Source organism: Triturus cristatus, chromosome 2_2 (assembly GCF_964204655.1).
Source record: "Triturus cristatus chromosome 2_2, aTriCri1.1, whole genome shotgun sequence".
Classification (NCBI taxonomy): Eukaryota; Metazoa; Chordata; class Amphibia; order Caudata; family Salamandridae; genus Triturus; species Triturus cristatus.
Genome location: NC_140582.1, coordinates 550,273,476 through 550,295,716, shown reverse-complemented (window position 1 = coordinate 550,295,716; position 22,241 = coordinate 550,273,476). Strand labels below are relative to the sequence as shown.

The following is a 22,241-nucleotide window of genomic DNA, read 5'->3' as shown; positions in this document are numbered from 1 at the left end:
TCCTTGTTGTTCACCGCGTTGTTCGACCACTTGCCGACCGGCTTGTGGCCCTCTTCACGACGCACCACGATTGTTTCATCACTAGTCTGGTTGCTCCAGACTGGCTCTTGCTCCCCTTCAACAGAGGAGTACCACGGACCCTCCTGGTCCACTCCCGACGCCATCTTGACTCCCCCGCCTGGGTGGCCACTGCCAAGATCCGCTGCCCCTTCCTGGGCCCAGCCTCATCGACAGCAGACACCTTCGTGGGACAGCTCGCCCTCCATCCTGGTCGCCGCCGCGCCTCCTGGTCCGAGGAACAGCCGAGTCCGACGTCACCCACTCACCTGGTCGAGGTGACTTCAGCCGGTACCCTCCTGGTACCCACACGATCGCTGGCTAGCGGTTGAGAACTGAGTCCCCTCTGCTTTCAGGTTTTCCTTCACCACCGATCCAGGCTTGGATCGCTCTGAACATCGTCACTGGTCGCCTGCCAGCAACTTCTTCTTTCAGGCTCCTGAGACTACACGAGGACTCCCGACATCTTGACGAACTTCACGCAGCCGCAGCCTCCGGGCTAGGTAACTCGAGCATCTCGGTGCTCCATCGCAGGTTCGCTCTACAAGTGTCCAGTTCCTTTTTCGTTTAGTCCCACTGATCGGATCACTCCGGAATCAGTATCTCCAGACTCTAACCATTCGCATTTCACTGTTAGTGTAGATGGTTTCTCGTGCCCCTCGGGCATTTGTGTAAATTGTGCAACTGAAGTATTTTCCTAAGAGTTTTGTAGTGTGCTTAGCTCCCTGACTCATAAAGAGCCAGGGTAGTCTTGTCATAAATAAATATCCTTTTATTTTCATAACAACTTGTGTGGTGTCCTTTCACTTGGTGTTCAAGGGGTATATGTGATGGTAAACAGCTGGCTTAACACGCCCTCTAGAGTTTAGCCTAAGACTGCTCGTATCCACGCTACTAGGATAGCTGGTCTAAAAGGTTGACTTACAACCAATCATCAATAAGGGTCGTTTGGAATGATACACAGTGATCACTAGAATAGTGAGCACTACATATCAGGCCAACTTCTCACATTGGTGAGCAGCGGTTGGGATTTGAGCTTGCTGTTGTTTTACCACACACGTATCCTAAGAATATCGCAGTGAAAGATCACATAAGTACCCAGGTACATATAACTTAACTTAGAATACTCCGAGTTCTACTGAACCGGCTGTTGTAGTGTAACAGGGCTTAGCACACCCTGACTACAACTCTTAGCAAGGGATCAGTAGGTAAACCCATAGTGTAGGTAGGTGCAACACTTACACCTCACTAGAAAAGCATGTCGGTCCACGGAGAGTCTGCAGGGACTCCCTTAGTGGTCAGTGACCCTCCACAGGTCGTGTCACGATATGCAACTCTTAGCTTCAAGGAGATGAGACAACTGTGTGCCTCCCGGAAGCTAAACCAGGGTTCTAACCCTACCATCGCAATACTGATAGGTCTCTTAGAGGCGTACGATGCTAGGAGGTCCTCTAACCCAGGTCCCCCAGTGCAGATGGGAACATGCCTCCCTTAGAGGGAACCCTCGGTGACCCAGACCTCGACCTCCACACAGAGGAGGAGGACGAGGACGAGTTATCGGGAGACGAGGCAGACAAAGGTCCAGTGGTAGTCGGCAGGCTTACAAGGACCAACTTAAGCAGGCATGAGAATGGAACTGGGGGAGCCCCGGGCCCACGCTCAAGCAGGCTTAACCTTGGGAACGGACGAGCTAGGTCTCTCTCCAGAGGCTCTGGCAGATCGGTTCATACACATGTCTCTCAGGCACCTTCTCAGAGAGGAATGACTTCCCCTCAGAGGAGGGAGCATGAAGCGAAGATGCGGGAGGTCAATCTGAGGATCGAGCGGGAAGAACTTGCCCTCGCCAAAGAAAGACTTGCCTTAGCCCGAGAGCAGAAATTAAGTGGGTTAGATCCCACTGGTGGCAGCGTTCTCAATAGAGAGAAAGACAGGGGTATAGACACTAGACACCTGAGTAAAATAGTGCCCCCCTTTAAACAAGGGGACGACATCCACAAGTGGATAACTGCCTTGGAGAGGGCCTGCACTGTCCAGTGCGTCCCCCCAAGTCAGTGGGCAGCTATACTGTGGCTTTCCTTTGAAGGTAAAGGAAGGGACAAGCTCCTCACTACAAGAGCTGAGGATGCTAACAACTACCAAGTCCTGAAGAACACACTGATTGATGGGTTCGGCTTAACCACGGAACAGTACCGGGTGCTGTTCCGAGACACCCAGAAAATTCAGTCTCAGGATTGGGCTGACTTTGTCGATTGTGCCACTAAGGCTTTGGAAGGCTGGTTGCTGGGTAGCAAGGTTACTGATTACACAGGATTGTACAATCTTATCATGCGAGAACAGATTTTAAACAACTGTCAGAACCAATTGTTGCATCAGCACCTTGTCGACTCGGATCTGACCTCTCCCCAAGAATTGGGAAAGAAGGCAGACAGATGGGTCAGAACAAGGGTCAAGCAGAACCAGAATCAGAACCAGGGTGGTCAGAAGAAAGCAGACCAAAAGGGTAACAAGAACGAACAAAATGACCAGAAGTCTTCGACAGGTCCCCAACAAACCAAAGAGGGTGGGGGTCAGGCTTCACAGAAGAAGAAGACTCAAGAAGGCCAGTCAAAAAGGTGGTGCCAATACTGTAAAAGTAAGACTCACTGGTTTAGTGAGTGCACCAAGAAAGGAGGGCAAACTCCTACCACTGCAGCCCCTAAGGCACCTGCACCCCCTAGTACAGTCAGCAGTGGTAGTGCGCCTCCCAAGGCATTAGTTGGGTTAACCTTGGGAACCGAGGGGAGTGACGACTTAGTCGGCACGCTCACTCAGGCCGTCCTTGTCTGTACAGGGGATATGGATATGTCCCCTGATGCCAGTCCCAATACTTTGGGCAAATACAGGCAGACACCTTTGATAAATGTAAGAGTGGCTCAGGCCTACAGGGACACGTGTGCCAGTGTCACCATGGTGACGCCTAACTTCGTGGACCCTGGACAGATCATGCTAGGTACCAGTTACCTAGTGACCAATGCCAGCAACGTCACTACCAATCACAGTATGGCAGTTGTTGATTTCTCCTGGGGAGGTGTAAGTGGCCCGAAAAAGGTTGTGGTTAGTTCAGACCTCCCCGTAGAATGTCTGTTGGGCAATGATTTGGAAACGTCACAATGGTCAGAAGTGGAGCAGAGGACTCACATGGAAATGTTAGGTTTGCCAGCACATGTCCTTGCTGTGACCAGGTCACAGGCCAAAAGATGCCCCACTGAACAGGTGCTGGATCCTGGAAGAACGGACCAGACACCGTCCAAGAAAAGGAGCAGTAAGGGTAAGGCTTCGCCTTCCCCCAGGTCATGGATCAAGTCTCCGAGGAGGCTGACCTTAAAGAACTGAGGGAAACTGAGCCGCAAGAGCTTGAACCTGGTCAGGTTGAGTTTCTGGGCTCAGGGGGACCCTCCAGGGAAGACCTGGGGAAGGCACAGTTAGACTGCCCCTCACTTGAACCCCTCAGACAGCAGGCCGCTGCTGAGGCTGCAGGGAACGCCACGGGTACCCACAAAGTGTACTGGGACGATGGACTCCTGTACTCTGAGGCAAGAGACCCCAAACCTGGTGCGACCAGGAGGCTGGTCATCCCCTTGTCTCTGAGAGGTTTCCTTCTCACCTTGGCCCACGAGATTCCCCTTGCAGGTCACTTAGGCCAGAATAAGACTTGGGACAGAATTGTTCCACACTTTCACTGGCCCCACATGTCCGAAGATACGAAGGAGTTTTGCCGCTCCTGTGTCACTTGCCAAGCCAGTGGTAAGTCAGGTGGCACGACAAAGGCCCCCCTCATACCACTACCAGTGGTGGGGGTACCCTTTGAACGAGTGGGGATCGACATTGTCGGACCAATGGAACCCCAGACAGCATCAGGGCACAAGTTTATACTGGTGGTGGTGGACCACGCCACCAGGTATCCTGAAGCTATTCCCCTTAGGACCACTACGGCACCTGTGGTGGCACGGGCCCTACTTGGAGTGTTCTCCAGAGTGGGCTTCCCTAAGGAGGTCGTCTCAGACAGAGGTGCAAACTTCATGTCGGGATATCTGACTGCTATGTGGAAGGAATGTGGTGTCAACTACAAGTTCACCACACCCTATCACCCACAATGCAATGGGCTGGTTGAGAGATTCAACCGGACCCTAAAAGGGATGATTCACGGACTACCTGAAAAGCTTCGGCGGAGATGGGATGTCCTGATACCCTGCCTCTTGTTCGCCTACAGAGAGGTCCCGCAGAAGGGGGTTGGCTACAGCCCTTTTGAGCTTCTGTTCGGACATCCTGTAAGGGGACCCCTTTGTTTGGTAAAGGAAGGATGGGAGAGACCTCTCAGAAAGCCGGCATCAAACATTGTGGACTATGTGCTCGGTCTCCGCTCGCGGATGGCGGAGTACATGGAAAAGGCGTCTAAAAACCTTGAGGCGAGCCAAGAATTACAGAAAGCTTGGCACGACCAAAAGGCTGTCCTGACGGTGTATCAGCCTGGACAGAAGGTGTGGGTGCTGGAGCCAGTGGCCCCAGCAGCACTCAAAGACAAATGGTCTGGGCCCCACACGATCATTGAGCAAAAGGGAGAGGTCACCTACCTGGTAGACCTGGGAACTCCCCGGAGCCCCCACAGGGTGCTCCACGTAAACAGGCTCAAGGCGTATGTCGACAGGGAGGGCATGGGCTTGCTCATGGCCACAGATGAGGGACAGGAGGAGGAGAGTGACCCTCTCCCGGACCTGCTCTCTCAGAACCCTGACGATGGATCAGTAGATGGTGTTGTCTTTTGTGGCAGCCTCTCTGGGCATCAACAAGAGGATTGTAAACAGGTTCTTCAATCCTTTCGACATATGTTCTCTCTGACACCCAGTCAGACCAAGTGGTGTACCCACGAGGTCGACACTGGGGACAGTCTGCCCGTAAAGAGTAAAATCTATCGGCAACCTGATCATGTCAGAGACTGCATCAAGACAGAGGTGCAGAAAATGTTGGAGCTGGGAGTCATTGAACCCTCGGACAGCCCCTGGGCTAGTCCCGTAGTGCTCGTGCCGAAACCTCACACCCAGGGCGGTAAGAAAGAGATGAGGTTTTGCGTGGACTACAGAGGTCTCAATGCGGTCACTAAGACCGACGCCCACCCGATACCAAGAGCAGACGAACTTATCGACCGGTTGGCCTCGGCCAACTACTTAAGTACGTTTGACCTGACAGCTGGGTATTGGCAAATCAGGTTAGCTGAGGAGGCCAAGCCCAAAACAGCATTTTCTACCCCGGGTGGGCATTATCAGTTCGTGGTAATGCCCTTTGGTTTGAAAAATGCACCTGCCACCTTCCAAAGGCTGGTGAATCGAGTTCTCACTGGGTTGGACGACTTCTGTGCGGCGTATCTGGACGATATCGCTGTCTTTAGCTCCACCTGGGAGGATCACCTGGTCCACCTGAGGAAAGTGTTAGAGGCCCTGCAGAAGGCAGGCCTCACTATCAAGGCCACCAAGTGCCAGATAGGGCAGACACAGGTTGTATACCTGGGCCACCTTGTAGGTGGAGGCCAGGTTCAACCATTGGAGAGCAAAATACAGGCCATCCAGGACTGGGCTCCTCCAACCACCCAGACTCAGGTTCGAGCTTTCTTGGGCCTGACTGGTTATTACCGGAAATTTGTCAGAAATTATGGATCCATTGTGACCCCGCTAAACGACCTGACAAGTAAAAAGATGCCAAAAAAAGTTCAGTGGACAGCAAGCTGTCAGAAGGCATTCGATGACCTAAAGCAGGCCATGTGCACAGCACCTATCCTAAAGAGTCCAGACTACTCCAAACCATTCATTGTCCAAACAGACGCTTCGGAGCTGGGTGTGGGAGCTGTTCTATCGCAACTGAATTTTGATGGTCATGACCAGCCCATAGCTTTTATTAGCAGGAGGCTGACCCCCAGAGAGAAGAATTGGTCAGCTATTGAGAGGGAGGCCTTTGCTGTGGTTTGGGCCCTGAAGAAGTTGAGGCCATACTTGTTTGGCACTCACTTCAAGATTCAGACCGACCATAAGCCCCTCTTGTGGCTAAATCAAATGAAGGGTGAAAACCCCAAACTACTTAGGTGGTCCATTTCCCTACAGGGGATGGACTTCACAGTGGAGCATAGACCTGGCACTGATCATGGCAATGCAGATGGGCTCTCCAGGTATTTCCACTTAGAGCAAGAAGACTCACCTGGTCAAGGTTAGCTTATTGTCCCAAAGTTTGGGGGGGGGTCATGTAGGAGAGTAGGGTCTGCAATCCTATGATCACCCAGATTTTTTGCTTTTGCTTCATTGGTTTACGACTTTCTCCGGCTGTGGGCCTGCCAATCAGACCCACAGCCTAGCTGTTCTCTCTCGAAATTAACACACATGTACGTTAGGTGCATCCACTAATTGGAACTGGGCCACCTTGTCAGTCCCTGTCTCAGCATACCACAGGTATCCAGGGCATCGGTGTACCCAGGGCCTACCAGGGGCTGAAGCATGTATTATGCCACCCCTGGAATGGCCGCCCAAATCTGACACAACTGGCTGCACGACAGCTGGGGCCACGTGGTGTAATCACCCGTTGCTGTAGGTGTAGTATTCCTACACCTAACCTTAAAATGGACACATGGATTCCTATCAGTCACTCCTATAGCAGGCCTTATCAATCCTGAAGGCAGAGTGCAGGGAATCATGTGGGACGGTGCTCTGGCGCGAGCTGAGCCCGTCGACGGCTTGCGGAACCAAGCCCTAATAGCCGTTCCATGGTGACGCGGGCCAACTACTTTTAAGGCATTATAATCCTTGCGGTTATTTGCTAACTTTGGCATCGCATCACCTATACATGTCGAGTAAGGTGTCATACGAATGGGAATACGAACCCCTCGCCAGTCCTGGTGACGGGGTTAGCATTCCCCCCTTTTAGAGGGACACGACATGGAAGTAACCTTGAACCCCGGTTAAAGTTGACTCAAGCCTCAGCATCACAAAATGGATGCTGCCACCAGACACAAGTCTGACCTCCTGCTGCTGGGGGACCTTCCAGCAAGGGGAGCTTGGACAAAGGGTTTCCTGTCGAGGGCGGTGTTAGCACCGTCCCAGACAGGGTTTGTGTATCCCAGGTAGGCAGGGCTGAAAGGAAGGTGACTGCAAGTGGCACCCCGGTGCTCACTGTGCATAGCCCGGCTCAAACCAGTTTCGGGGGCACACCAGCCCCTGAGCTGGCGCGAAGCCGGACAAAGGATAGGGGTGTAACCACCCCCCTCCTGGCTCCACCCATAGGTAGAACCTAGTCACGGGCCAGCCCCTTTCTCTTAGAATAAAGGTAGGAGCGAGTCCCCTTCCCAAATTGGATAATCAGATAATCGGATAACTCCGAATCACGAACTACTTTCCACGAAAGGAACTCTTGACTATTTCTGAAGACTCTCCCTTGTGGCTAAGGAGTAGCCACCCTGCACCAGCAGGCACCATCTAAGCGCTTGCGGTTTGCTGTAAGTCTCTCCTACGGATCAAGACTGCCCAGCTCGACGAGACCCGAGTTCCCTGCCATCTCTGACCTTTTACCTCCCTCATCAGCTCAGCTGAGAGTCGTAGGTGTGACGAGACCTGCGGGACCGGCTATCTTCAGAACCTGCACGACGCTTATCTAGCACGCCCACCGAGGGACCCTCGAGTGAGTGCACCTAGGGTTTGAGAAGCCCTAACCCTGAGCAGCTCCAGCATCGAAGTCTGCCTCCCCAGCATCCCCGAGATCTGCGTGGGGGCCCTTCCGCTCCTTGTTGTTCACCGCGTTGTTCGACCACTTGCCGACCGGCTTGTGGCCCTCTTCACGACGCACCACGATTGTTTCATCACTAGTCTGGTTGCTCCAGACTGGCTCTTGCTCCCCTTCAACAGAGGAGTACCACGGACCCTCCTGGTCCACTCCCGACGCCATCTTGACTCCCCCGCCTGGGTGGCCACTGCCAAGATCCGCTGCCCCTTCCTGGGCCCAGCCTCATCGACAGCAGACACCTTCGTGGGACAGCTCGCCCTCCATCCTGGTCGCCGCCGCGCCTCCTGGTCCGAGGAACAGCCGAGTCCGACGTCACCCACTCACCTGGTCGAGGTGACTTCAGCCGGTACCCTCCTGGTACCCACACGATCGCTGGCTAGCGGTTGAGAACTGAGTCCCCTCTGCTTTCAGGTTTTCCTTCACCACCGATCCAGGCTTGGATCGCTCTGAACATCGTCACTGGTCGCCTGCCAGCAACTTCTTCTTTCAGGCTCCTGAGACTACACGAGGACTCCCGACATCTTGACGAACTTCACGCAGCCGCAGCCTCCGGGCTAGGTAACTCGAGCATCTCGGTGCTCCATCGCAGGTTCGCTCTACAAGTGTCCAGTTCCTTTTTCGTTTAGTCCCACTGATCGGATCACTCCGGAATCAGTATCTCCAGACTCTAACCATTCGCATTTCACTGTTAGTGTAGATGGTTTCTCGTGCCCCTCGGGCATTTGTGTAAATTGTGCAACTGAAGTATTTTCCTAAGAGTTTTGTAGTGTGCTTAGCTCCCTGACTCATAAAGAGCCAGGGTAGTCTTGTCATAAATAAATATCCTTTTATTTTCATAACAACTTGTGTGGTGTCCTTTCACTTGGTGTTCAAGGGGTATATGTGATGGTAAACAGCTGGCTTAACACGCCCTCTAGAGTTTAGCCTAAGACTGCTCGTATCCACGCTACTAGGATAGCTGGTCTAAAAGGTTGACTTACAACCAATCATCAATAAGGGTCGTTTGGAATGATACACAGTGATCACTAGAATAGTGAGCACTACATATCAGGCCAACTTCTCACAACCATCTTTAAAGTACAGACTTTGGGGGTGTGGCCAAGATGCAGGCGAGATAATACGTCTCTCGCAGCCTCTCCTCCGCCCGCTGATTTATAGCACCGGCCTATGGCCCTGACCGCACAGAAGGCGGTTAAATCATCATCCCCAGCACCCAGGCACAATCGGCAACCCCCCGGGAGTGGCATCGGGTGATCTCGAGGCAGTGCTCGGTGTTTCTGATCCCAGGTCGGAATCAGGTGGCGGAGCTACGGAGTGAGCATCCGGGCGGCGCTGACGAGGCAGGGATGATTGGAGCCAGTGCCATTAACTGCACGGCAGCAACGATGTGCTGAGGCCGCCTGCCGTAGCCTGAGGCTCTCCCCGTCGCACCAGACCGATCCGCAGGGATAGCGGCAGTCGGAGCGGTGGGCGCCATCTTGAGTGAAGCGGCGGCCTCTGTGGTTGTGGGCCTGAATAGTTGGCGATCACGCACCCATGCCCGGAGCACAGCGGAGTGTGGGCCGGCCTCCAGGAGCAGCACTCGTCCTTCGGACTGCGGACCAGAGGGCCACTGTGGTGAGTCCCAATCACCCCTTACCTTTTTGCTGAAGCTTCGACCCACCCGGGGCTCACTTAGAGACGCCAAGGCCGCACCCAGCCACGCAGCGGTTCTCTCCCAATCCCTGGATACCAGCTACGAGCCCCATCATGTGCCCCACGAGAGAGGGATCTTGCCTCGACTTACTTTGGTGGATCCCTCGTTATTGGTTCTTTGGCGCAGCCGGCGTACTGCTGCGTCTGGTGCCGTCCAGCCATTTCTGGTGCAGGACTAGCAGTGGTAGGCGTTGTGTGGTGGAGGGGGTTCTGCTCCTGGAGGTCGCCGCTGCATCCCCGCATTTGCTCAGACCCAGATCCTCGCCTCCGTGCACCCCCACTGTCCCACGGGGCACGGACATGCACTGGTGGCGGGCCGCCGGCCCAGTTACGCCGCATTTTTCTGGCACTCACTGCGGCGTGACTTGATGTACATTGGGCCTGGTTAGCAAGGACGCTCTGGACGCGCCGTCAGGTGCTCTACGGAAAGCAGGTCGACACTCCGCATTGGCACGCAACGGGAGAGGACAGGAGTTGGTGACTGCACGGTCGGCCCCCAGTGAGGTGGTGTGGGAACGTTGACGCAGGCCACACTGTACCGCTGCGAGCTATCGCCAACCCAGGCTTGTGGTCGTTGGTGCCGGCGGGGTGGGTGTAAGTTGAGCATGACTTCCAACCGGGGCAGAAAGGATAAATCAGCCACACGAGAAAAATCCCTGAAAGAACCTTTTGCCCGGGCACAGGGCGGGGAGTCAGCGGACTCTGGGCGGCCTGACGCAGCAACACAGATGGCCGTCCCTACGGAGGAGCCGGTGACGCGGGTATTCCTGGAGTCCTTGTTTGCAGCCTTAAGAGATGACCTCCAGATGGCAAAACGTGATCTCACTGCGGAGATCAAGGACATCTGCAAAGATGTGGACGATATAGGGGAGAGAGTGGCATCCCTTGAGGACAAGAGTGACACCTGGGAAACTGAACTGGCTGCCATGCAACAGGAAGTGCTCCGTATACATGAGCAGTAGGTGGACGTCAAATCACACTTGGAGGACCTTGAAAACCGCTCACGTCATCACAACATCAGGATCCCGGGGATGAGCACCAATGAACAGGCGGGCAACATTTTCAAATACGAATGAGAGCTCTTCAATCATATATTGGGCAATCCACTGGACACTGGCCTTAAGCTGGATCGAGCACACAGAGTGGGCTCACCCAGAGCGGCGACTTCCCCTCCGGCAGACATTTTAGTCTGCGTTCAGGACTTTCAGACTAAGGAGGAGATTTTGCGCAAAGCCAGATCGCTTCACTTGATCACCTACCGAAACCAGTCACCCATCCTCTACCAAGACTTGACTGCTATTACACTCCAGAAACGTAAGGCCTTCCGGCCCATCACGGAAGCTCTGCGCCAACGCAACATCTCTTATTCCTGGGGGCACCCGTTCCGCCTCATCCTCCAGCATGACGGCAGGCTGTATCAACTTCATTCTCTGTCAGAAGCAAGTGAACTACTGGGGATCACGATACCGGATGACACAGATGATGGAGAACGCTCGGATCAGGGGTCTGGTGATGGCCGTCCGAGGTGGAGGCAGCAGCGATGACAACGGCGCAGTCATCGCCCGGACCCAATGGCTGTTAAGAGAGAGCAACAAACCGCCCTTGAGACTCTACCAGAAGTCTTGGCCAAGGCGTCCACCATGTGACTGAGCCTGGTTATCATGGCGTATCCTTTTTTTTTTTTTATTGGCATTTTTTTATTGGCATTTCAATAGCAACATTACATACAATTACAAAGAAAACAGCCAGTCTATTGCTTATAAAGAGAGGGTAACCGTTCCGTAACAAAGTCATGTGTACTCTGGTCACATTGATATACATACTCGCTCTGATGCATAATCCCACTTAAATGGCACGTATAGTTAGCATAAGAGACGCAGCAGCGCCTGCAACACAAGAAGTCAAATCAGGGTACGATGCATCCAAAATTATAAAATACAAAATGCATATAATATAGGTAGGCTGATTTACATTGTCGCCATATCTCTAGACTGCAGTTCACATTTTCCCTCAGACCCCCTTCAAAATGATTCTTGCGATCCCACGGCATCGACGGTCCCTTGATGTTCATGGGCCCACACCACAAAAGGCTCCCATATATCCTTGGATCCAGATGTGGAGGGCACGAGTTCCCAAAAAGTGGTCAATTGCGAGTGTCCAAATGTTATGTCTGTTATCCAATCAGTTTTGGATGAAACCCTTTTACTTTCCCAATGCATAGCAACTTATCATGGCGTATCCTTCCTTTGATGCTCGAGGTGGTGAGGGGGAGGGGGTTGGGGCTACTGTTGGCCACACGATAACCCAATGGACTCTACTTCTGTTCATCCTTGGATGACGAACTGATGGTTGAACTTAAAACTGCTTCCGGCACCTGTTGTGCTCCTTCTTCTCTTCTACCTGTTGTGGGTCCCTTCTTTTGCCTTTCTTTCTACTTGCCTTTTTCTCTCTTCTCTTTTTTCAGGTGGGGCCCTCGGTCCATGGGGTTCAGCGGCTTCTCCGTTCTCGCGCTAGCGCTGCGGGTCTATTCTCGTAGGCCTTACCTGGGGTTCATGCTCCTCAGGTGCTTATGATCGGCGACACCTCCACCTCTGGGATTTAGATGCCACCGTCCTCAGTTAAGATTCTCACACTTAATGTGAGAGGGCTTAACAACCCCATCAAACGGAGAGCACTCCTCTCCTATCTGGAGAGCACAGGGGCGGACTATTGCCTTCTACAGGAGACACACTTGCTCCCTAAAGCTTGTTACCGGCTTCGGTCCCGCACCTTCCCGCTACAATTTTTCTCTTCCAGCCCCGCCAAGACCACTGGGGTGGCGATTTTGGTTTCACGGGCCTTTCAAGGGAAAGTGCTGCAGAAAGAGGTTGAGATAAGGGGTAGACTTCTCACATATCAATTCACCATAGGGGGATGCACTCTGATTGTGGGTTCTATCTATGCACCTAAGGAGGGCCAGGAAAGATTTTTGCACGAGGCCCTTGCTGCGGAGACAGCAACTCAGGAGCGCCATATATTGATAGGGGGGACCTCAATTTGGTGTTTGACAATGAATTAGACAGATCTGCGCAGCGCACAAGCCAGGTTGATGCCCTCTCACATGCGGGGCTTGCTAGGCTACACAATCTCGGTCTTACGGACCTGTGGAGGCGGCGTTACCCTCAGTCACGAGAAGTCTCATTCTACTCCAACGCGCATAAAACCTATGCCAGGCTAGATTATTTAGGCTCAAAGGCAATTTGCAATGTCACACTCTCAGCTGACATACTGGTAGAGACCCTGTCCGGTCACGCTCCAGTAGTGGTTACACTGGCCCTTCCACAGATTGAGCGACCGACCAGGCATTGGCGCTTTCGCAACACTCTCCTACATCGACCGGACACAGTGGCTCAGATACAGCGCACACTGGATGATTATTTGCTACACAACGATAGTCCAAACACGACTCTTTCCACCCGATGGGAGGCCCTTAAGGCAGTTGTCAGGGGGGAAATCATCGCCATCTCATCCGCGGACCGTAAGAGGACGAGGGCCGACCTCATGCAAAAAGTGCAAGAGTTGGAACAGATGCACCACCGCACCGGGGCCCCGCGAATTTGGCGACAGCTGACCGCAGCTGGGGCACAACTGGCCACCACTGACCATGACAAAGCTGAATACGCTGCACCTGCATCACTCCTTCTACGTGGGTGGAGACAAGTGTGGGCGACTGCTAGCGCGTAAGCTCAGGGAGGTTCGACAGCGCGAGGGAGTGCAAGAGATCAGGGACCATACAGGAGCGCTACACTCGGACGACGCGGCTATCGCTGAGACCTTCCACAATTTTTATGCCCAACTTTACAACACACAGCCTCTAGAGAGGGCAGACATAGACACCTACCTAGCTGGAAAACGCCTTCCCGCCAGAACAGGCGGCTCATATAGAGAGGGAGATAAGACCAGAGGAAGTTATAGCCGCCATTGCTTGCTTGAAGTTAGGTAAATCACCGGGCCCCGATGGCTAAACGGCGGCTTTCTATAAGCAATTTTGCTCAATGCTTACTACCCTGCTCACTCGGCTATTTTGCTCCTGGACGTTGATCTGAAGCTGTACACTTGAATATTAGCTACCAGGCTTGCACCTTATATGCCGGGGCTTGTGGACCCTGATCAGGCCGGATTTGTTTCACAGAGGCAAACGAGTGACAATACGAAACGAGTTACGCACCTCATAGAATAGGCCTCCCACATCCCAGGGAACTACATGCTCCTGACCATAGCTGCGGAGAAGGCCTTTGATCGGGTCCACTGGCCCTACCTTGAGCAGGAAATGGTCCACATTGGCATAGGAGACACACATTCTTAACTGCTACCGTTTCCCCACAGCCACAGTGTGGATCAACGGACACACGTCTGCCCCCTTCCCTATTAGTAGAGGCACGAGGCAGGGGTGCCCCTTGTCACCCTTACTCTTTGCCCTCTATATGGAACCTATGGTGCAAAGAGTCAGGGACCACCCTCAAATCACGGGCATCCGCTTTGGAGGGGACACGCACACTATTAGTCTATATACTGATGACGTACTGGTCACCTTAGCGAACCACGAGACTGTTCTGGGGGCCCTCCTGGAGGAATTGGATTCTTTCGCGGGCGCTTCCGGGTTTAAGGTCAATCTCACGAAATCCACAGCGCTGAATCTTTCCCTGATGCTTCACGCACGAGCAGCTCTCCAGGCCCGGTATCTCCTGCAGTGGTCTGACGATGTTGTCCCCTACTTGGGTATACAACTGGCCCCGACCTTGCAGGACATGAGGATGGCCAACTACTCCCAACTCCACACGCAAATCTGCACCGAGCTGCAAAGATAGAAACACTATCCGATTTCATGGCTGGGGCACATCGCGGACGTAATGATGGCGATCCGCCCCCAAATGGTATACCTCTTTCAGACGCTTCCCTTGCAGCACCCTGGGGGCTGGCTAAATAGGATGCAGTCAGAACTTTCTCTTTTCATTTGGCAAGGGCGCAAATCGAGAATGAAACGGTTAGTCAGCTTCCTCCCACCCAACGAAGGGAGCCTTGGGATTCCAGATCTCACGCTTTATTACAACTCTCCGCAGCTTCGACACTTGGTCGAATAGAGCCGAGCTGAATCCGAGAAACACTTGCTCTTCCAGGACCGCGCGGTCGCTGGTACGTCTCTCATGAAGATTCCCTTTCTCCGGAAATCCCAATGTCCGCCCAATTTATACGCTTCACATGTAACACGCACCACTCTTAGGGTCTGGGATCAGACCAATACGCGCCACGGGCTCCCAACCTTCCCTTCTCTGCTTACATCTCTTTTTGATAACACTCACTTTAGCCCTGGGATGGGCACGCAGTCCTTCTCGCTGTGGAAGGCCAGGTGCCAAGCCTTGGGCCTCTTATTCGACAAAGGGGACATCATCCCCTTTTTGCAACTCGGGCCAATTACAGCCTCCCAGAATCCGAACGGCTGCACTACTGACAGGTGCGACATTGGGCTATGCATCCTGACAACCGAGCGCAGGCGACTAGGCTTCTCACCCGTATGAGCGGTGGCTCATCACCTGTTCTTCGGACAAGAAATTGATTGCGGACTTGTATAAGATGCTCCAGTCTTGCTTTACTCACACTTACCATGCTGGGAGAGGGACCTTGGTCGTAGCCTTAGTTCCACAGAGTGGGAGGGGGCCTGCTATAGGGCGCGTCACACAGCAACGCATATAGACCTGACTGAAACATTTACCAAGCTTGTATATTATTGGTACTATACCCTGGAGAGACTCCACCAAGCTGACACTACACAGAGTCCTGACTGTTGGCAAGGATGTGGGATGAGGGGCACGCTGGTTCACCTTCTGTGGGACTGCGAATACCTACGGACTTACTGGACGCAAATACTCGATGACGTCGACAAGCAACTTGACAAGGAGCTCCCCAGACTTCCGGCGTATGTCCTGCTGGGGGTACCAAACCCGCTTACCTATTCTTTGAAATCTAGACGAGGGAAGCAGATTGCAATAGCGCTAGGCACAGCCATCCAGAACATATTGATACACTGAAGATCTCCTCAAACTCCTACACACACAGGGTGGCTTCAGCGATTGTGGCACGTTCTGGGCATGGAAAAGATCTCTCTCACCCTGGCAGGGAAAGGCTCCGCCTTTAGCGATCTCTGGCAGCCATTCCTCACCCTGCTTACTCAAGATTTCCGGGAGCTGACTTGCCCCAGGTATTTACGCCTCCTGCATTTAACTACACCGTACCCTTCTCCACAGAATGGCCTGGTTCCACGAACGACACCCAGTTCTGCACAGCGCCACATAGAAGGTAATGGACCCGCGGGGGGAGAGTGTGGTGGGTGGTTCTCTTTACGGTTTCTTCTTCTTCCCTTCAATTTCCTTCTCTCTGGGTGGTGGGTGGGACTGTATTTGTTCTTATTTGTTGTCTCTCATAATATCACTGCATTTATTAGTACCGATAGTGGGTTCTGCGTGGCCCGTTCTGATGCACTTTGGATTATTGCATTGCTTAATAAAAAGATTTAAACCATAAAGTAAGGATTTTGTGGCCTGAAGAACCACGAAACCTTCCCCGGTTCCACCTCTGCACCCGACGGCTCCAGCCCGAGTCCAAGTGGCCCACCAGTTCCAGCAAGGTTGCCCAGTGCCCGAGTGCACCGTGAGCTGACCTCTTCTATACTCCTCGACTTCACTTGCAGCCTCTGCACTGAGACCCCCCCCAAGTGCGACCTGCTCCGGTAAGCCATTTCTGACACCAAAAGGCACTCCTGCAATTGCCCCCCCTGGGCCTTGGTGAAGAGGTCCAACGGTGTCCCTATGTCCCCGAGCTTCGCAACTTACCTGACCTGCTGTTGGTTTCCTTTGATCAGCCTCCTGGCCGGAGACTGGAGTGCTTGTTCGATTTGGCTGTTCCCCACTGCCTTGGGCACCAGACGCTGTGTTAGCACCCTGCACTGGGCCGCCCCTGTGCCACTGCTAGTGTAGTGCTGGTGCTGCCTTGGGGCCCCGTCCAGTGTTTGCTTCAACCCCTGAAGACAGACCTCCCCCCAAGCTGCTGCTACTTACCTGTAAGCAGCCTCTGTCCGATTGCCCCCAATCCCCATTGATTTGTAGAGGGGGCCGACCTCGAATTTGCACCCTGCCACCCCGGTGCCGCTGGTGGTGCACTGTTGGTGCTGAAAAGAACCTTGCCCAATACTGACCTTAACTTTGGAAGACTGGTCTTGTAAGTCGATGTTATCCCTAGGTATGCTGAATGTTTTTTTTCCTCCCATAGGTTAACATTGTAAAGTCTGAAAATTGCACTAAGCATCCATTTTTTAAACTGAAATGTATTTTCATCGAAAAACGTATTTACCTATGACGAAGTTCTGTGGTTCTTCATAATATATATATATTATTGGTCTGGGATTTATTCATTTAGTGTGTGTCTCATTTACTGTCACTGTGGGTAAACAAATGCTTAACACTGCCCTCTGATAAGCCTAACTGCTCGCCCACACTACCACAAAAAAGAGCATTAGTATTATCTACTTTAGCCTCTGTGAAACCTCTGGGTATCTACTGGACTCTCTGCACACTACACCTCATTTTGGTATAGTACATAAGAGTGCCAGCTTCCTACACAGACCAACTAGTAGCATTTAATTTACAGCCCATGGGTATATAGTATACCATGTTACAAGGGACTTAGAGGTAAATTAAATATGTCAAACAGGTGTAACATAATTTGACCATGTTTAGGGAATGAGCACAAGCATGTTAGCACTGGTGAGCAGTGGTAAAGTGCAGAGTCCTAAGGCCAACAAAAACGAATTTAGGAAAATTAGGAGGGGTGAAGGTACAAGATTTAGGGGTGGCCCTACATAGATTGCCAAGTCCAAAGCTGGCCCATCTAGAGTCTCCCTTTTAAAGGAAAGAGTTCATTCATATGAGAAACACTGTCCAGGCATGAAGCCCCTTTCTCTGACTGATCACTCCTCCCAACACATCTCTGTTAAGCCCATATCCAAATTTCCTCTTTCTTCCTAGATAGTCTGGCAAACTCTCTCATTAGTTACTTGGTACATAACATGACTTCACCACCGGTGACAGCAAACCTTCACACTGCAATTGAATGTAGCAGTGAGTCCTGGGCAAGGAAGGACCCTTCATCTTTTTCTTGACCCCTCACAAATATGAGTTCACATATTAGCCCCCCTTTCCTCGCACCTCAGACAAAAAGGCCGTGTCACATATTATTATAGCATGAGGGCATTTTAAAGTGGCATAATTATAAATAGGCCCAAAGTACTTGTGAGATTTGTCTTGGCATCCAAAGTCTGTCAGTGGTTATTAGGCAGCAGTCTGTGTCAACAAAATTATTTACCACTGGTGTCCACGGGCCACCACTGCTGGTGCACTCCAACTGGATAACCAGGTGTACAGGAGTACTTAGCCCACTTTGTTCCCACATTCATCGGCTGTCTGTCTACCACTGTGCAGCTCTGGTTGTTTCAGCACCAATAACAGCACTGGGTTGTGATCATCAGCATTTTCTCCTGCAATCATTAAAATTCATCAGGGAGTTTTGCTCCCAGACTCCAGAGTCTTGAACTCCACTACAAGGAGGCAGGAAGAGCAGCACCAGCCAGCGGCCATTAATGCTCCATCAGGCAATGGTCCAATTCTGTCCTCTGACCCCAAGACATGTCGAGCTCTCAGAGACACACATGGGGTCCCAACTAGGACCCAAACACACATACATGATCCTCCAACCCAGGAAGAGCTGAGGCCAGCTGGCCAGGCAGGCCCATGCGGGCTGGAGTGGTCAGCACCAGAATTGAGACTAATGGAAAAAATTATCCTGCCCAAAGGACAGTAAGTAACAAGATGTGACAGTGTGCAAGATGTTCAAGTGAGCAGCATAAGTGAAGAAAGTGCATGAGAGAGATGTTCTCATGAAAACTTTATGGATGGAAACACTACTACAAGGGTCTTTTGTGCAGAAAATCCTGGTCACTGGGAAACGAGCCTCGGTCAACCGTCATCAAGGCTGGGGCCAATCTTACTTGGCACACCATCATACTGTAAAGAACAATGGGAGAGCTAGGGAAAACAAGGGGGGTTGTGTCCGTATCCCCTGGATTTAGATAAGCTTTGTCAAAGGTGGACAAACCCAATGTAGTGTGGTACGGTCAAAATGAAGCAATGTTTGGGAACCCACCAAGTGGGTTAAAAGGCCCCTCACACACCAACCTGGTTGGTGTCATGCTTCATCATTGGGGCCCCAACCGGGTGGCCGAATGCCCCCCGGTTGTGCTGCGACGCCTGACTACAGCGGAGCTGGTGTGGTGCAAAAATGTGATGTGGTGATGATTAAAAAATACCGCTGAGAATCCTTGCCATTAGAAGATTTATTATTGGCGGCTCAGGATATTGATTAAAAAGATATGTGATGCAACTAAATGGAGAAATAATTATCTGTTAGTTGGCTATGTGGTGGGTCTACATGTTTCAGCTCACGAATAAAAGTAGTAAGGAGCTTTCGTCAGGACCAGTGTATAGTGAGTGGCAAAAGGTGATGTGCCACGTGGTGAAAAAAATTAATAATATTAGTTACCTACACACTCGCTAAGGTGTGTGGACACAGTGTCAACACAATAGCGGACACTGCGGCGCAAACCTGTGGGAGAAAACAAGACAGCACACAAGACACATAAGAGATTTACATTGGTGCCCTGGATTGCAGGCAACATTCAAATAGATTTTAAGTGCTGTGAATAATCAAACCTGTCTTCAGAGAACGTACCGTAGGTGACACACATACATATGAGGTGTATCATGCTGCTATGCGAAAAGGCGGAGGCAAGACCATTAGAAATGCTAGGTAAGACGCAAAGCGCTATGTGAACTAAGGGTGCCAAGTGGTAAATATTACGGCACTACAATGGACTAATGGTGAATTACACATCACATTTTTGCACCACACCAGCTCCGCTGTAGTCAGGCGTCGCAGCACAACCGGGGGGCATTCGGCCACCCGGTTGGGGCCCCAATGATGAAGCATGACACCAACCAGGTTGGTGTGTGAGGGGCCTTTTAACCCACTTGGTGGGTTCCCAAACATTGCTCCATTTTGACCGTACCACACTACATTGGGTTTGTCCACCTTTGACAAAGCTTACACCATCATACTGCCCAGCTGCACATAACTGGTGCAATCTGCGAGTCACGGTGGCTATACAATGAGAACTTTGGTGATTCTGCAATGACAGAGTCTGAAAAGGTGCGCTTATGTCACATACAGGTGCACTTGGTTAAGCATAACATCAAACGGAAATGATTGTACCTATTGCAACTATGTAATACATATACATGTATACATACAATTATATATAAAACATGCTTGAGTACTTTAATTGCACAAAATACAATGGTAAAAAACCTTGCATTTCATAAGGAATCATGAAATATGGGACACGTCTCAAAGTTCCCTATGAAATATGAGGTCCATCATCATAATAACAGCCCTGGCCCCAATCTGCAGAGTTAGAATTATGACTACGGTTATCTAAATTATGCTGCAAAAAAAGCAAATTAAGCAGCACACTATCTGGAAGTACCATTTGCATCCATTTGAGCTAGAAACAACGTTTTTGGTAAACTCATTGTATAGCAATCTATGTGACAAATACAGTAATTCCATGTCCATGTGGTAAATGCTGCAGACTTAGAATCGCATACATCCACTGTTCTTTACCAATGTCCACTATTTTTTCAATAATTTTATTCCCGAAAGGTAAACCTAAACATTCTAATTTCAATCCATGCCAAGTGTTGGGATTCAAAAAAACTTTTTTCAAACTTCCCAAGAATAAATATGTAAACACAAAGGATGATGCAGGGTCGCAGCCCAGGGCCTGCGTCCAATGCTCTTCTGTGCACAGCCAAGGGTCGAGCATTTGGTACTGGTTGCCGCTGAGGGGTTGTGCAGGGCCTGGCAAGGCTGAAGCTGTGTGCAGCCTGGGTTGGCTACCTACAGAGTGCCATGCTCAATGGGAGCTTGGCAACCTGCAGATGGCTGGTCACACAGAACTCTTGGATGTGGTATATAATCAAAAATAAAAAGACAAAAATGAACTGAAATAAAACAGGATAAAGTTATGGGTATTAGGTTATAATAACCTAGTATAAAAAAAACGCAGGAATGTACCTAAAAAAATAGTTAAAGTGCAGCCACTGTTACAAATTGAAATTGGAAAACACTGAAATTAACAGGTTATGGTTAGGACGGCAATCAATAGCTCGCACAATAGCCATAAACAACATAACGCCTACCAACTGCGATGTTTTACACAATTAATAAAATGAGGTTGATGGGAAACTCAAAGATATATCCACCGAGATGCTGCACTGCACATGTGTAACTAGGAAACTTGAGCTCAAATCCCAGATCATTTCCAGACTAAATTATGTCATGAACGCAAATCTTAATTCACAGAACTTTATTTTACTTTAGTGACCAATTTGAGTGCACTGCGAAGTAACTCAATTCAGAATGCGAGTTATAAAAAACGTCACTCATGTTTTTTTAATTCTATTATAAAAGGTTTTTGAGTTTGTTGCATGATATATATGCCACATCTCGTAAACGTCTGTCCTTCGGCTATTATGGCCGAGCCAGAACACTGCCTTATCTGCTTGCATACCCACCGGTAGTGCTTTCCGCGAAAATACTTTTACTTTGGAAATAACACTCCAGTCATGCATGTCAACACAACGAAACGCTAAAAAGTATATTTAGAAGAGGGGATATTGCATTTTCCGATGTATATCCGCTGGGTGATGGAAGGATAAACTGCAAGACAGGGCAAACATGTTGAGATCTGTTGTACACAACCGGAAGTAGGCAACCTACGAAGATAAAATCGTTGAGCGTAAGGAAATACAATTGTGTGAATTAGTACGTAATATATTTGGGCGAAAAACCGTGATACTTATGTGAGAGGGCGTCAGAGTCGACGTTCTCTGCCAGCCGATGTTACTATACAAGAAAGACACAAGGGCGGTGTAGGCGACGCTTTACTCATATTGGAGAAACTACTCAGGTAAAAAAAGTTTACACATGGGAATACGGGCAGGACACCCATCAAGGCTCGGCCGTGATCAAACATTTGCCGCCTGTGCCCGATAAGGCCCGCCAAATTTCCCCCAGTCTCACCAATGCTCGTCCAAACGCGCTCTCTCCCTTCTTTATTCGCCAACCGTCGTCGGTGGAGGCAGGGACAGGCCCGAATCAGGCGCGCGTTGCCGCTCGTGCTCACGCTCGCGCTCTGCCAGTCCTCCTGAAACGTACACGGTATGAACTGGAAACCGTTTCACCACCACGGAACTACGGGAAGCTTGTGATAAGTGACAAGCGCCGTGAGGTAGGCGAAAATACGGGACTGAAGGGGCACGCGGGTCAGGGGGAGGGGCCAAGGTCTTCTTTATATGAGTTCATGTCACCAGAATATCTTTCGCAAAGTGCACTGGGAGAGGAGGGGGATGGTCGAAAAATAATTAATATCATATTCTAATATTCTTTGTGAGTTGAACCCAGTCTGCGAAGGTCTGACGTGCCAACATTTTAGAATAGGAAATTGGAAGATTTGGACAAAAAAATAGGGACATTTATTTTCCCTATTG

At 50.9% G+C, this 22,241-nt stretch overlaps 1 protein-coding gene across 2 annotated transcripts in view; it reads right to left on the bottom strand.

Moving 5' to 3' along the window:
- Nucleotides 1-21,952, bottom strand: part of RBM46 (RNA binding motif protein 46) — an 836,305-nt gene extending 814,353 nt beyond the window's left edge. For both annotated transcript variants that reach the window (XM_085643272.1, XM_085643271.1), the window contains exon 1: nucleotides 21,775-21,952. The gene's annotated coding sequence lies outside the window, so the exon portion shown is untranslated. The remainder of the gene's footprint in view (nucleotides 1-21,774) is intronic.
- Nucleotides 21,953-22,241: the final 289 nt, after the last annotated feature.